Genomic DNA, 15,241 nt, shown 5'->3' on the forward strand with positions numbered 1-15,241 from the left:
ACATACTACACACATACATACATACATACATACATACATACATACATACATACATACATACATACATACATACATACATACATACACACATACACACACACATACATACATACATACATACATACATACATACATATATACATACATACACATGCATGCATACATACATACATACATACATACATACATACATACATACATACATACATACATACATACATACATACATCGCATCCCACCACAGCCTGTGGTGGGAGGCCGTATAACGCTGGTAACACACAGCCCTGCCATGCACAGCTAACTAACATACATACATACATACATACATACATACATACATACATTTAGTTGTGCATGGTAGGGCTGTGTGTTACCGGCATTATGTGGCCTCCCACCACAGCCTGTGGTGGGAGGCCGTATAACGCCTGTAACACACAGCCCTGCCATGCACAGCTTACATACATACATACATACATACATACATACATACATACCCCCTGGTACATACATAGTAGCTCTGCATGGCAGGGCTGTGTGTTACCGGCGTTATGTGGCCTCCCACCATAGCCTGTGGTCGGAGGTCGTATAATGCTGGTAACACACAGCCCTGCCATGCACAGCTAACATACATACATACATACTACTACATACATACATACATACATACATACATACATACATACATGTATACATACTACATACATACATACATACATACATACATACATAGTTCATCGATCAAATGCGAGGTGTTTGCCGGGAAAAAGAGTCCCTGCACATACCGGTATGTCATTATCCATAATCGCTGCCATTAACATAGTATATTTCCCAAGGGACACACGGCGACACGCGTATGCATGCAGGTCTGTAAGCGCATATACGCGTGGCCATTTCGACGCGAGCACAGTAATCAAGATATGAAAATTCTTTCAGGTTAAGTTTTTTTATTTCTCTATTTAATGGCGAAATTTTAGTGTCCTTGAGTTCATTTGGGAATTTAAAACAACTGTTGGTTTCAGAATTTTGAATTTCGGCACTCGCGTTATAAAAACAACCATCTTTTCTACAGTTGGTGAAATCGATGTGTAATCTGCCATAGCCGTCAATGGGGTAGCAATATTCATTGACTGCACGGCGAAAACGGAAATTTCAGCCTGACTTGATTTCAACAAAAGTTATCAATAGTGATTGAAATTATAGTTGTAAGGATCAGAAATTATCAAACAACAATCGTATGATTTTAAAATTTTGAATCATGGCATAAAACTATCAATTTTAAACGGTTTTCTTGGGAAGGTGGTTGTTGCTATGAAGTTAGCGCTTGCCTGGTAACCGGCAATAGCAGTGAGAAATAGTGACATTTGGCAACCTGCCGAATCGAATATTGCCAGATTGTCAAGGGAAAGTACATGTAGTTAACAAACTCTTTGAAGTATCAATGTAAATATACATACCTGGCTTCAATAATTATAAACACTCACAACAATCGGAGTCGTTTTGCTTCCGCTGCACGACAAGTGTGGCCTAATTAATATTCATGAGCCAGAAAATAGGGGGATGTTACATTGGACAAAGAGGGTGCCTCCTGGGCCAACGTGGCTCCTTCTAACTTGAAGTTTATTTTTGGAAGAATATTTCTGTGAAATCCATCAAGAAATGTAAATACTCAAAACTCCTTGGTTTAGATATGCTTTGTTTCAAATTGAAGTAAATTTGTGTGATTGTATTTTTGGGTCATTTTCTCCCATTTTTGAGCAAACATCTCTGAATCCTATTGACTGATTTTTAATGCAGTTCACCATGGGCTATGTGACCAGTGCCACAGTTATTATACAACAACTCTGATCATATGGGAGTGACACCGTCTTATTGGCGGTATTTTTTAAATGTCCTCTAGGGGAGGCTGTTACCCAATACAGTCATTTCCACCAACTTTGAATCATAGGGTTCCGTAAAATCATAAAAAACGAATGCTTTTGCTGGGCTTCTTAAACGTCCTGTAAAATTGAATCATGGGAAAATGGCTCCATTGAGCATGTCACAGGTCTAAACCATTATATAATCTTGCAGGTAAAAACACTGAAGACCTTGTGACAGTTCAATGACCAAATGCCAAAGGAAAAAAACTAAAGACACAGGTCCTATTAACTGTAATGTGTATTAAGCGGACCCTCAATGCAAACAAAAGATATACAAATACACAGTGTTCAGCTTGTGAATTCAAAGTGTATGTGTGTAGAATGCATTGTTACTGTTTACATTTTAATTTTAGTCCGGACTAAAATTTATTTATCAATAACAATGTTCATTATACACATATGAGCTGTGCTGATAAGCTATATAGTGGACATTTCTACATGATTTATACGTTTAACAATAAACTAGTTCAGTAAATACCGGTATACAGAACAAAAATGCTGAAAATCACCAAAAGTTATAGCTACTGTGGCTGTAAATCTGTTTCATGGCTGAAAGGCATTTCTTTTGCCAAAAAAATAGCACTGTGTCTGACCGTTCACCAATGTGCAGTTTTCTGGGTACAGAAACAATGTGAGTTATAAGTTGGTTTCCTTGGGATTCTCTGACAAAATGTAAGCACCACACTAGCCTTTTTGGAAGAATCTGAATAGAATGATATCATCCAGGGCTCCAATAATGTACAAAGTTTAATAGAGAAGTATTGTTGTGATGAATGCTGTATATTTACCTGAGATATCTCCCCGATATGGATGGGGATAATTACAGTCACCAGAAACTTCATTTGGACAATCTCACATCTGATAGAATTACATGTGTTGTGAATTTGAATAATTCTGTGTATGTTGTAGTCTATTCAGTTTCTGTTTTTCCAACCACGCTAATTCAGCTACCCACTTAGGCCAGTACTTTCTCACTGATTTTGCTTTTTTCTCGGGAAGGCTATTCGCAACCTTCCTGTGCAGGTTGACAGTGTAGACACTGTATTGGATGATGTCTCCTTGTCTGAATCCAGTGTAGTTATCATCCGGTTATTACAATTTGTCATCCCGATACTCCGTTCAGAATTAAGGTATGTATAAATGTTTAATTTGATTGTGTTAATTAATGAGTACAATGAAATGAAGGTAAAGTGATATCTTAAAAAAACTCGCATGATTTAGTTAGATCAAAATTTTTTGGAATAAACACATGTTTGTTAAAAGGTATAATTTTATGTCATTGTTGTGAATAATAGTAGTGACAACTACAGCGACACATAAATAATATTTCTATCTCACTGGAGTTTCCTCATATAATTAAACAACTAACAGTTATATGTATAAAAACACCATGTAGGGTTTAGGGTTAATTGAATATGTATGTAGGCCTGGTGTGATGTTCAGTACTGTATGGTCACACACATCTTGACTTACACAGCATATAGAGATAATGAGATTTGTGTAGGCCTGGTGTGATGTCCTATGTGGACACACATTTGACCCCCACATTAAACATGTAGAGATTAAATTAGATTTGCGTAGGCCAGGTGTGATGTCCTATGTGGATACACATCTTGATTACACAGTATACATGTTCAGATAATTAATAATATTGTGTAGGCCAGGTGTGATGTCCAATGTGGACACACATCTTGATTACACAATAAACATGAAAGATAATTAATGTTGTGAAGGTTAAGTGTGATGTCCTGTGTGGCCACACATCTTGACCCTCACATTAAACATGTAGAGATTAAATTAGATTTGTGTAGGCCAGGTGTGATGTCCTATGTGGATACACATCTTGATAACACAGTATACATGTACAGATAATAAATAATATTGTGTAGGCCAGGTGTGACGTCCTATGTTGAAACACATCTTTACTCACATAATAAACATGTATAGATACTTAATATAATGCTGTGTAGGCCAGGTGTGATGTCCTATGTGGACACACATCTTGACTCACACAATTAATAAACATGTAAAAATAGTTAATGTTGTAGGCTAGGTGTGATTTCCTATGTAGACACACATCTTGATTACACAGTTACCATAATTGATGTTGTGTAGGCGTGGTGTGACTTCCTATGTGGACACCCCTTTACTAACATTATAAACATATAGATATAACTACATTTGTGTGTAGGCTTGGTGTGATGTCCTTTGTGGTCACACATTTTGACTCGCACTGTAAACATGTACACATTCCTTTTGTGTTGGCCAGGTGTGATGTCCTATGTGGACACACATCTTGATTCACACAGTAAACATGTATCTAGAAAATTACATTTGTGTAGGCCTGGTGTGTTGTTCTATGTGGATACACACATTTTACTCACACAATAAACATTTACAGATGGTCAGATTTGTGTAGGCTTGAGTTGATATCTATAACCATGACTGCAAATTCAAAATACAGGACAGCTGGAGAGATTGTAGTGTTCATTAGATAGTTGTGTCAATAAGTGCATATATGAGAGACCATGACTGCATATTCAAAATATGGGATAGTGGAGTGATTGTCGTGTGCATGTGGATAGTCATGTCAATAAGTGTAGATGAGAGACCATGACTGTACATTCAAAATATGGGATAGTGGAGTGATTGTTGTGTGCATGTAGATAGTTATGTCGATAAGTGTAGATGAGAGACCATTACTGTACATTCAAAATATGGGATAGTGGAGTGATTGTTGTGTGCAGGTTGATAGTTATGTCTCATAAGTGTAGATGGAGAGACCATTACTGTACATTTAAAAATGGGATAGTGGAGTGATTGTTGTGTGCATGCAGATAGTTATGTCAATAAATGTAGTTGAGAGACCATTACTGTACATTCAAATTATTGGATAGTTTGAGAGATTGTAGTTTTGTCAATAAATGTAGTTTAGGGACCATTACTGTAAATTCAAAATATGGGATAGTGGAGAGATTGTCGTGTGCATGTAGATAGTTATTTCAATAAGTTTAGATGAGAGACAATTACTGTACATTCAAAATATGGGATAGTGGAGTGATTGTTGTGTGCATGTAGATAGTTGTGTCAATAAGTGTAGATGAGAGACCATGACTGTACATTCAAAATATGGGATAGTGGAGAGATTGTAGTGTGTATGTGGATAGTTCTTTCAATAAGTGTAGATGAGAGACCATATCAGCACATGCAAAATATCCGATAGTGGAGTGATTGTAGTGTGCATATAGATAGTTATTTAATAAGTGTAGATGAGAGACCATGACTGTACATTCTAAATATTGGATAGTTAGATTGATTGTTGTGTACATGTAGACAGTTATGTCAATAAGTTTAGATAAGGGACCATGACTGTACATTCAAAATATGAGATAGTTGGATAGATTGTAACGTGCATGTGGATAGTCATGTCAATAAGTGTAGATGAGAGACCATGACTGTATGTTCCAAATATTAGTTAGTTGGATAGATTGTAGCGTGTATATGGATAGTTATGTCAATGAGTGTAGATGAGGACCATGACTGCACATTCAAACTATGGTATAGTTGGGGTGATTGTCATGAGTATGTGGATAGTTATTGTCAATAAGTGTAGATGAGAGACCATGACTGTACATTCAAAATATGGGATAATGGAGCGATTGTTGTGTACATGTAGATAGTTATGTCAATAAGTGTAGTTGAGAGACCATTACTTGACATTTAAAAATGGGATAGTGAAGTGATTGTTGTGTGCGTAAATATAGTTATGTCAATAAGTGTAGATGAGAGACCATGACTGCACATTCAAAATATTGGATAGTGGGATGATTGTTGTGTCAATAAGTGTAGATGAGAGACCATGACTGTACATTCAAAATATTAGATAGTGGAGTGATTGTTGTGTGCATGTAGATAGTTATGTCAATAAGTGTAGATACTGTACATTTAAAATATGGGATAGTGAAGTGATTGTTTAGTGCATGAAGATAGTTGTGTCAATAAGTGTAGTTGAGAGACCATTACTGAACATTCAAAATATGGGATAGTGGAGTGATGTTGTGAAGATGTAGATAGTTGTGTCAATAAGTGTAGATGAGAGACCATGACTGTACATACAAAATATGGGAACGTTGGAGTGATGTACCGGTAGTGTGTATGTATATAGTTTTGTCAATAATTGTAGATGAGAGACCATGACTGTACATTCAAAATATTAGATAATTGGATAGATTGTAACGTGCATGTGGATAGTCATGTCAATAAGTGTAGATCTACTAGATGAGAGACTGTGACTGTACATTCAAAATATTAGATAGTTGGATAGATTGTAGCCAGTATGTGGATAGTTATGTCAATAAGTGTAGATGAGGGACCATGACTGCACATTCAAACTATGGGTGGTTGGAGTGATTGTCGTGTGTAGGTGGATAATTATGTCAATAAGTGTAGATGGAGAGACCATGACTGCACATTCAAAATATTGGATTATGGAGTGATTGTTGTATGCATGTAGATAGTTATGTCAATAAGTGTAGATGAGAGACCATTACTGTACATTCAAAATATGGGATAGTGGAGTGATTGTTGTGTAGGTGTAGATAGTTGTGTCAATAAGTGTAGATGAGAGACCATGACTGTACATACAAATATGGGATTGTTGGAGTGATGTACCGGTAGTGTGTATGTATATAGTTTTTTCAATAATTGTAGATGAGAGACCATGACTGTACATTCAAAATATGGGATAGTGGAAAGATTGTAGTATGTAGGTGGATAGTTATTTCATAAGTGTAGATGAGTGCATATCAGCACATGCAAAATATCTGATAGTGGAATGATTGTAGTGTGCATGTAGATAGTTATTTAATAAGTGTAGATGAGAGACAATGACTGTACATTCAAAATATGGTATAGTCTGATTGTTGTGTGATGTAGACAGTTATGTCATAAGTTTAGATAAGGGACCATGACTGTACTTTCAAAATATTAGATAGTTGGATAGATTATAGTGTGTATGTAGATAGTTGTATCAATAAGTGTAGATGAGAGACCATGACTGTAAATTCAAAATATGGGATAGTGGAGTGATTGTCGTGTGCATGTAGATAGTTATTTAATTAGTGTAGATGAGAAACCATGACTGTTCATTCAAAATATGGGATAGTGGAGTGATTGTTGTGTGCATGTAGACAGTTATGTCAATAAGTGTAGATGAGGGACCATGACTGCACATTCAAAATATTAGATAGTTGGATAGATTATAGTGTGTATGTAGATAGCTATGTCTCATAAGTGTAGTTGAGAGACCATGACTGCACATTCAAAGTATGGGATGGTTGAGTGATTGTAGTGTGCATGTAGATAGTTATGTCATTAAGTGTAGATGAGAGACCATGACTGTACTTTCAAAATATTAGATAGTTGGATAGATTGTAGTGTGTATGTAGATAGTTATGTCAATAAGTGTAGGTGAGAGACCATGACTGTAAATTCAAAATATAGGATAGTGGAGTGATTGTCGTGTGCATGTAGATAGTTATTTAATAAGTGTAGATGAGAGACCATGACTGTTCATTCAAAATATGGGATAGTGGAGTGATTGTTGGGTGCATGTAGACAGTTATGTCAATAAGTGTAGATGAGGGACCATGACTGTACATTCAAAATATAAGATAGTTGGATAAATTATAGTGTGTATGTAGATAGTTATATCTCATAAGTGTAGTTGGGAGACCATGACTGCACATTCAAAATATGGGATAGTGGAGTGATTGTTGTGTGCATGTAGACAGTTATTTCAATAAGTTTAGATAAGGGACCATGACTGTACATTCAAAATATTAGATAGTTGGATAGATTGTAACGTGCATGTGGATAGTCCTGTCAATAAATGTAGATCTACTAGATGAGAGACCGTGACTGTACATTCAAAATATTCGATAGTTGGATAGATTGTAGCCAGTATGTGGATAGTTATGTCAATAAGTGTAGATGAGGGACCATGACTGCACATTCTAACTATGGGATAGTTGGAGTGATTGTCGTGTGTAGGTGGATAATTATGTCAATAAGTGTAGATGGAGAGACCATGACTGCACATTCAAACTATTGGATTATAGAGTGATTGTTGGGTGCATGTAGATAGTTATGTCAATAAGTGTAGATGAGAGACCATGACTGCACATTCAAAATATTGGATAGTGGAGTGATTGTTGTGTGCATGTAGATGGTTATGTCAATAAGTGTAGATGAGAGACCATGACTGCACATTCAAAATATTGGATAGTGGAGTGATTGTTGTGTGCATGTAGACAGTTATGTCAATAAGTGTAGATGAGGGACCATGACTGTACATTCAAAATATAAGATAGTTGGATAAATTATAGTGTGTATGTAGATAGTTATATCTCATAAGTGTAGTTGGGAGACCATGACTGCACATTCAAAATATGGGATAGTTGAGTGATTGTTGTGTGCATGTAGACAGTTATTTCAATAAGTTTAGATAAGGGACCATGACTGTACATTCAAAATATTAGATAGTTGGATAGATTGTAACGTGCATGTGGATAGTCCTGTCAATAAATGTAGATCTACTAGATGAGAGACCGTGACTGTACATTCAAAATATTCGATAGTTGGATAGATTGTAGCCAGTATGTGGATAGTTATGTCAATAAGTGTAGATGAGGGACCATGACTGCACATTCTAACTATGGGATAGTTGGAGTGATTGTCGTGTGTAGGTGGATAATTATGTCAATAAGTGTAGATGGAGAGACCATGACTGCACATTCAAACTATTGGATTATGGAGTGATTGTTGGGTGCATGTAGATAGTTATGTCAATAAGTGTAGATGAGAGACCATGACTGCACATTCAAAATATTGGATAGTGGAGTGATTGTTGTGTGCATGTAGATAGTTATGTCAATAAGTGTAGATGAGAGACCATGACTGCACATTCAAAATATGGGATAGTGGAGTGATTGTCGTGTGCATGTAGATAGTTATGTCAATAAGTGTAGATGAGAGACCATGACTGCACATTCAAAATATGGGATAGTGGAGTGATTTTCGTGTGCATGTAGATAGTTATGTCAATAAGTGTAGATGAGAGACCATGACTGTACATTCAAAATATGGGATAGTGGAGTGATTGTTGTGTGCATGTAGATAGTTAGGTCAATAAGTGTAGATGAGAGACCATGACTGTACATTCAAAATATGGGATAGCCGAGTGATTGTTGTGTGCATGTAGACAGTTATTTCAATAAGTTTAGATAAGGGACCATGACTGTACATTCAAAATATTAGATAGTTGGATAGATTGTAACGTGCATGTGGATAGTCCTGTCAATAAATGTAGATCTACTAGATGAGAGACCGTGACTGTACATTCAAAATATTCGATAGTTGGATAGATTGTAGCCAGTATGTGGATAGTTATGTCAATAAGTGTAGATGAGGGACCATGACTGCACATTCTAACTATGGGATAGTTGGAGTGATTGTCGTGTGTAGGTGGATAATTATGTCAATAAGTGTAGATGGAGAGACCATGACTGCACATTCAAACTATTGGATTATGGAGTGATTGTTGGGTGCATGTAGATAGTTATGTCAATAAGTGTAGATGAGAGACCATGACTGCACATTCAAAATATTGGATAGTGGAGTGATTGTTGTGTGCATGTAGATAGTTATGTCAATAAGTGTAGATGAGAGACCATGACTGTACATTCAAAATATGGGATAGCCGAGTGATTGTTGTGTGCATGTAGACAGTTATTTCAATAAGTTTAGATAAGGGACCATGACTGTACATTCAAAATATTAGATAGTTGGATAGATTGTAACGTGCATGTGGATAGTCATGTCAATAAGTGTAGATCTACTAGATGAGAGACCGTGACTGTACATTCAAAATATTAGATAGTTGGATAGATTGTAGCCAGTATGTTGATAGTTATGTCAATAAGTGTAGATGAGGGACCATGACTGCACATTCTAACTATGGGATAGTCGGAGTGTGATTGTCGTGTGTAGGTGGATAATTATGTCAATAAGTGTAGATGGAGAGACCATGACTGCACATTCAAACTATTGGATTATGGAGTGATTGTTGTGTGCATGTAGATAGTTATGTCAATAAGTGTAGATGAGAGACCATGACTGCACATTTAAAATATTGGATAGTGGAGTGATTGTTGTGTGCATGTAGATAGTTATGTCAATAAGTGTAGTTGAGAGACCATTACTGTACATTCAAAATATGGGATAGTGGAGTGATTGTTGTGTAGATGTAGATAGTTGTGTCAATAAGTGTAGATGAGAGACCATGACTGTACATACAAAATATGGGAACGTTGGAGTGATGTACTGGTAATTTGTATGTATATAGTTTTGTCAATAATTGTAGATGAGAGACCATGACTGTACATTCAAAATATGGGATAGTGGAGAGATTGTAGCGTGTATGTCGATAGTTATTTCAATAAGTGTAGATGAGTCCATATCAGCACATGCAAAATATCTGATTGTGGAATGATTGTAGTGTGCATGTAGATAGTTATTAATAAGTGTAGATGAGAGACAATGACTGTACATTCAAAATATGGGATAGTCTGATTGTTGTGTGATGTAGACAGTTATGTCAATAAGTTTATATAAGGGACCATGACTGTACTTTCAAAATATTAGATAGTTGGATAGATTGTAGTGTGTATGTAGATAGTTATGTCAATAAGTGTAGATGAGAGACCATGGCTGTAAATTCAAAATATGGGATAGTGGAGTGATTGTCGTGTGCATGTAGATAGTTATTTAATAAGTGTAGATGAGAGACCATGACTGTTCATTCAAAATATGGGATAGTGGAGTGATTGTTGTGTGCATGTAGACAGTTATGTCAATAAGTGTAGATGAGGGACCATGACTGTACATTCACATATTAGATAGCTATTAGATAGTTGGTTAGATTGTAGTGTGTATGTAGATAGTTATGTCTCATAAGTGTAGTTGAGAGACCATGACTGCACATTCAAAATATGGGATGGTGGAGTGATTGTAGTGTGCATGTAGATAGTTATGTCAATAAGTGTAGATGAGAGACCATGACTGTACATTCAAAATATTGGATAGTTAGATTGATTGTAGTGTGCATGTAGATACTTTTCAATAAGTGTAGATGAGAGACCATGACTGTACATTCAAAATATGGGATAGTGGAGTGATTGTCGTGTGCATGTAGATACATGTAGTTATGTCAATAAGTTTAGATGAGGGACCATGACTGTACATTCAAAATATCAGATAGTTGGATGGATTGTAGAGTGTATGTGGATAGTTAAATCAATGTGTAGATGAGAGACCATGACTGCACATTCAAAATATTAGATATTTGGATAGATTGTAGTGTGCATGTAGATAGTTATTTCAATAAGTATAGATGAGAGACCATAACTGCACATTCAAAATATGGGATAGTGGAGTGATTGTAGTGTGCATGTAGATCTATAGTTATGTCAATAAGTGTAGATAAGAGACCATGACTGTACATTCAAAGTACAGGATAGTTGGAGTGATTGTAGTACAGTATTTGCTTTACTCATGCAGTGATTTATTTTGTTTTATCAACATTATCGGTTAAGTGAGACTTGATTTTTTAGATAGGTATTGTTCCATTCATCAGGCAAAAAGTCAGAGCCATTTGTTCATGCATAAATTGGCAAGTTACACTGTTTATCAGTTGCTCATCTTAGGCCCCAAGCCAAAAGTACCATTCATTTAAAACTTGCTATATAGGTATCTAAAGATAATGTCAGTCCGATAAGAGGAAATGTTGTTGAAATTTGGATAATTGTAATTTTTGCTCAATTTCCCTGTTTTTGGTTAAAAAAAGCCTTTTTTCTCTGAAACCGCAAGTCCAAATTCCAATTCATTTGAAATGTGGTATCACAGTTCATAGGGGTGATCTCAGTCTGATTTGTCAAAATTGTTGTGAAATTTACAGCTACCCACTTAGGCCAGTACATTCTCACTGATTTTGCTTTGTTCTCGGGAAGGCTATTCGCAAGCTTTCCAGTGCAGGTTGACAGTGTAGATACTGTATTGGATGATGTCTCCTTGTCTGAATCCAGTGTAGTTATCATCCGGTTATTACAATTTGTCATCCCAATACTCCGTTCAGAATTAAGGTATGTATAAATGTTTAATTTGATTGTTTAATTAATGAGTACAATGAAATGAAGGTAAAGTGATATCTTTCAAAAAATCACATGATTTTGTTAGATCAAAATTTTTTGGAATAACACATGTTTGTTAAAAGGTATAATTTTATGTCATTGTTGTGTATAAATAGTAGTGACAACTACAGCGACACATAAATAATATTTCTATCTCACTGGAGTTTCATCATGTAATTAAACACTAACAGTTATGTGTATAAAAACACCATGTAGGGTTAATTAAATGTGTATATGTAGGCCTGGTGTGATGTTCAGTACTGTATGGTCACACTGTTTATCAGTTGCTCATCTCAGGCCCCAAGCCAAAAGTCCCATTCATTAAAAACTTGCTATGGAGGTATCTAAAGATAATGTCAGTCAGATAAGAGGAAATATTGTTGAAATTTGGATAATTGTAATTTTTGCTCAATTTTCCCTGTTTTTGGTAAAAAAGCCTTTTTCTCTGAAACCGCAAGTCCAAATTCCAATTCATTTGAAATGTGGTATCACAGTTCATAGGGGTGATCTCAGTCTGATTTGTCAAATTGTTGTGAAATTTACAGCTACCCACTTAGGCCAGTACATTCTCACTGATTTTGCTTTGTTCTCGGGAAGGCTATTCGCAACCTTTCCTGTGCAGGTTGACAGTGTAGATACTGTATTGGATGATGTCTCCTTGTCTGAATCCAGTGTAGTTATCATCCGGTTATTACAATTTGTCATCCCAATACTCCGTTCAGAATTAAGGTATGTATAAATGTTTAATTTGATTGTGTTAATTAATGAGTACAATGAAATGAAGGTAAAGTGATATCTTTCAAAAACTCGCATGATTTTGTTAGATCAAAATTTTTTGGAATAACACATGTTTGTTAAAAGGTATAATTTTATGTCATTGTTGTGTATAAATAGTAGTGACAACTACAGCGACACATAAATAATATTTCTATCTCACTGGAGTTTCATCATGTAATTAAACAACTAAAAGTTATGTGTATAAAAACACCATGTAGGGTTAATTAAATGTGTATATGTAGGCCTGGTGTGATGTTCAGTACTGTATGGTCACACTGTTTATCAGTTGCTCATCTCAGGCCCCAAGCCAAAAGTCTTATTCATTTAAAACTTGCTATGGAGGTATCTAAAGATAATGTCAGTCAGATAAGAGGAAATGTTGTTGAAATTTGTATAATTGTAATTTTGCTCAATTTTCCCTGTTTTTTGGTAAAAAAGCCTTTTTCTCTGAAACCGCAAGTCCAAATTCCAATTCATTTGAAATGTGGTATCACAGTTCATAGGGGTGATCTCAGTCTGATTTGTCAACATTGTTGTGAAATTTACATAATTGTGTTTTTGAGGCAATTTTTTGCCACTTTTGGTCAAAAAATTGTTTTCCCTTAAACCACAAGTCCAGTTCATTTGAAGCTAGGTATAGAGGTTCCCAGGTGTGATATCAGTCAGATTGCCTGAAATTATGGTGAAATGGTTTTTTCTTGATTTGGTAAAAAGTCTTTTTCTCTGAAAGTGCAAGTCCAATTCATTTAAAACTTGGTAATGTGGACCTAGGGGTGATCTCAGTAGGATTTGTCAAAATTGTAGTGAAATTTATATAAATTATAAAGTTACACAATAACATAATGGCAAATGTACATAATTTTCATGAATTTTCATTCAAGATCTTGTTTGCTATTCGCATCTTACATTTCTAATTCATAACACTCGTGAAAAAATGTTCAAAACAAATGTGGGAACAGTGTCCATGACGCTATTTTTTAAAAATACACTTTAAAATTACTCTAAAGCTTCAGCTTTCGATGCAAAAAATTTCACCAGCAAGTTGAAAGATTGTGTTCTATCTGAACTCGCGGCTTGCAGCATTTGCCCTTGTTATCTGAACACCAAAGTTAGTAATTACTTAGCAACTTGGCAGAGCATTCAGCTTTATACCAAGACATTTGCCAAAACAAAGTCTAGTGTGTGGGTGTGGGAAGTCTGATACAACTCAGTAGGCAGCCCCTCTGAGTAAACTGATCTATTTATGTTGGTCAAACCATTTTTGACTGGCAATATTACAAATGTAAATGGAAGAATTTTTGAAGGGGGAAGTAAATACTGTGAGTAAAACAATAATTTGTGGTTACTTTGAGAATACATCATCCAATGCTCAACTGTGTTTGGACTGTGTAAGTGGTAAATGGTTTATAGCAACAGCCGCTTATCAGTTGACTCAGTAGGGCTACCTGCTGAGTTGTCTAAAACTCTGAAGCAGTAAAACAGACTTTGGTTTAGGGAACTCTGCTGCATATTGCTAAGTGCTCAGCCAAGTTTCAGGGTATTTTGGTGTTCAGATTCAACTGTAACAATTTAAAATTCAAAAGCTACCTAATCTCTGCTAACATTGTAGCACTTTTGACTTGGTTTCTAGTGAGGATTATCGGGATTTGAACAGCTAATACCTTTCATATAATACCTTTTTTGTTGATGAGAGCATCACACTGCATGCCCTTGGCGGTATATTTTTTTCTGTACGTAGCATAAACCAGTTTCTTGTTCTGCTCCCTGAAGCAGACTTGAAGGCATATTAGTCTTCAAGCCCAAGCAATGCCAACTTTTTGCTATTTTCTCAGTATTTTTCTTACATGTCTCAACTCCATTTTCTTGTTCTACTATTGATACCTTACAAAAGCTTCAATCATAAGTTTCTTAAGAAAGCCTGTACATGAGTAATGGCCACTATTATTATTGACAAATGAATTTAGTCTATAGACTTTAATTCATTTTAGATCTTGTAATGTCATGCGTCCGTCCGTTCACACAGATATCTCAGACATGCCATGGTCAATTTCTTTCAAACTTTGCACAAGGATATTACCCTACCCCATACAGATGCACGTCAATTAATTTGTTTCACAATGGAATTAAATTTGGCCGTGTTAGAGGACTCTTTAGTTTACTCTCCATAGACTTCCATTTATCAGGCAGTTCTCCATAGACTCCTATGTATAAGACAGTTCTCCGTAGACTTCCTTGTATAAGGGCCACAAAAAATAAAAATTTACTTTCTCATCGTATTCATATTGGAAAAATGATGCA

At 35.7% G+C, this 15,241-nt stretch overlaps 1 long non-coding RNA gene across 1 annotated transcript in view; it reads left to right on the forward strand.

Moving 5' to 3' along the window:
• The first annotated feature begins 2,012 nt into the window (after positions 1–2,012).
• The window catches only part of LOC139130523 (uncharacterized), a 36,549-nt gene continuing 23,320 nt past the window's right edge, over positions 2,013–15,241 (forward strand). Inside the window, exons 1-3 of the long non-coding RNA XR_011551892.1 lie at positions 2,013–3,049; positions 11,987–12,118; positions 12,764–12,895. This is a non-coding gene — a long non-coding RNA (uncharacterized lncRNA). The remainder of the gene's footprint in view (positions 3,050–11,986; positions 12,119–12,763; positions 12,896–15,241) is intronic.

Source organism: Ptychodera flava, chromosome 1, assembly GCF_041260155.1.
Source record: "Ptychodera flava strain L36383 chromosome 1, AS_Pfla_20210202, whole genome shotgun sequence".
NCBI lineage: Eukaryota > Metazoa > Hemichordata > Enteropneusta > Ptychoderidae > Ptychodera > Ptychodera flava.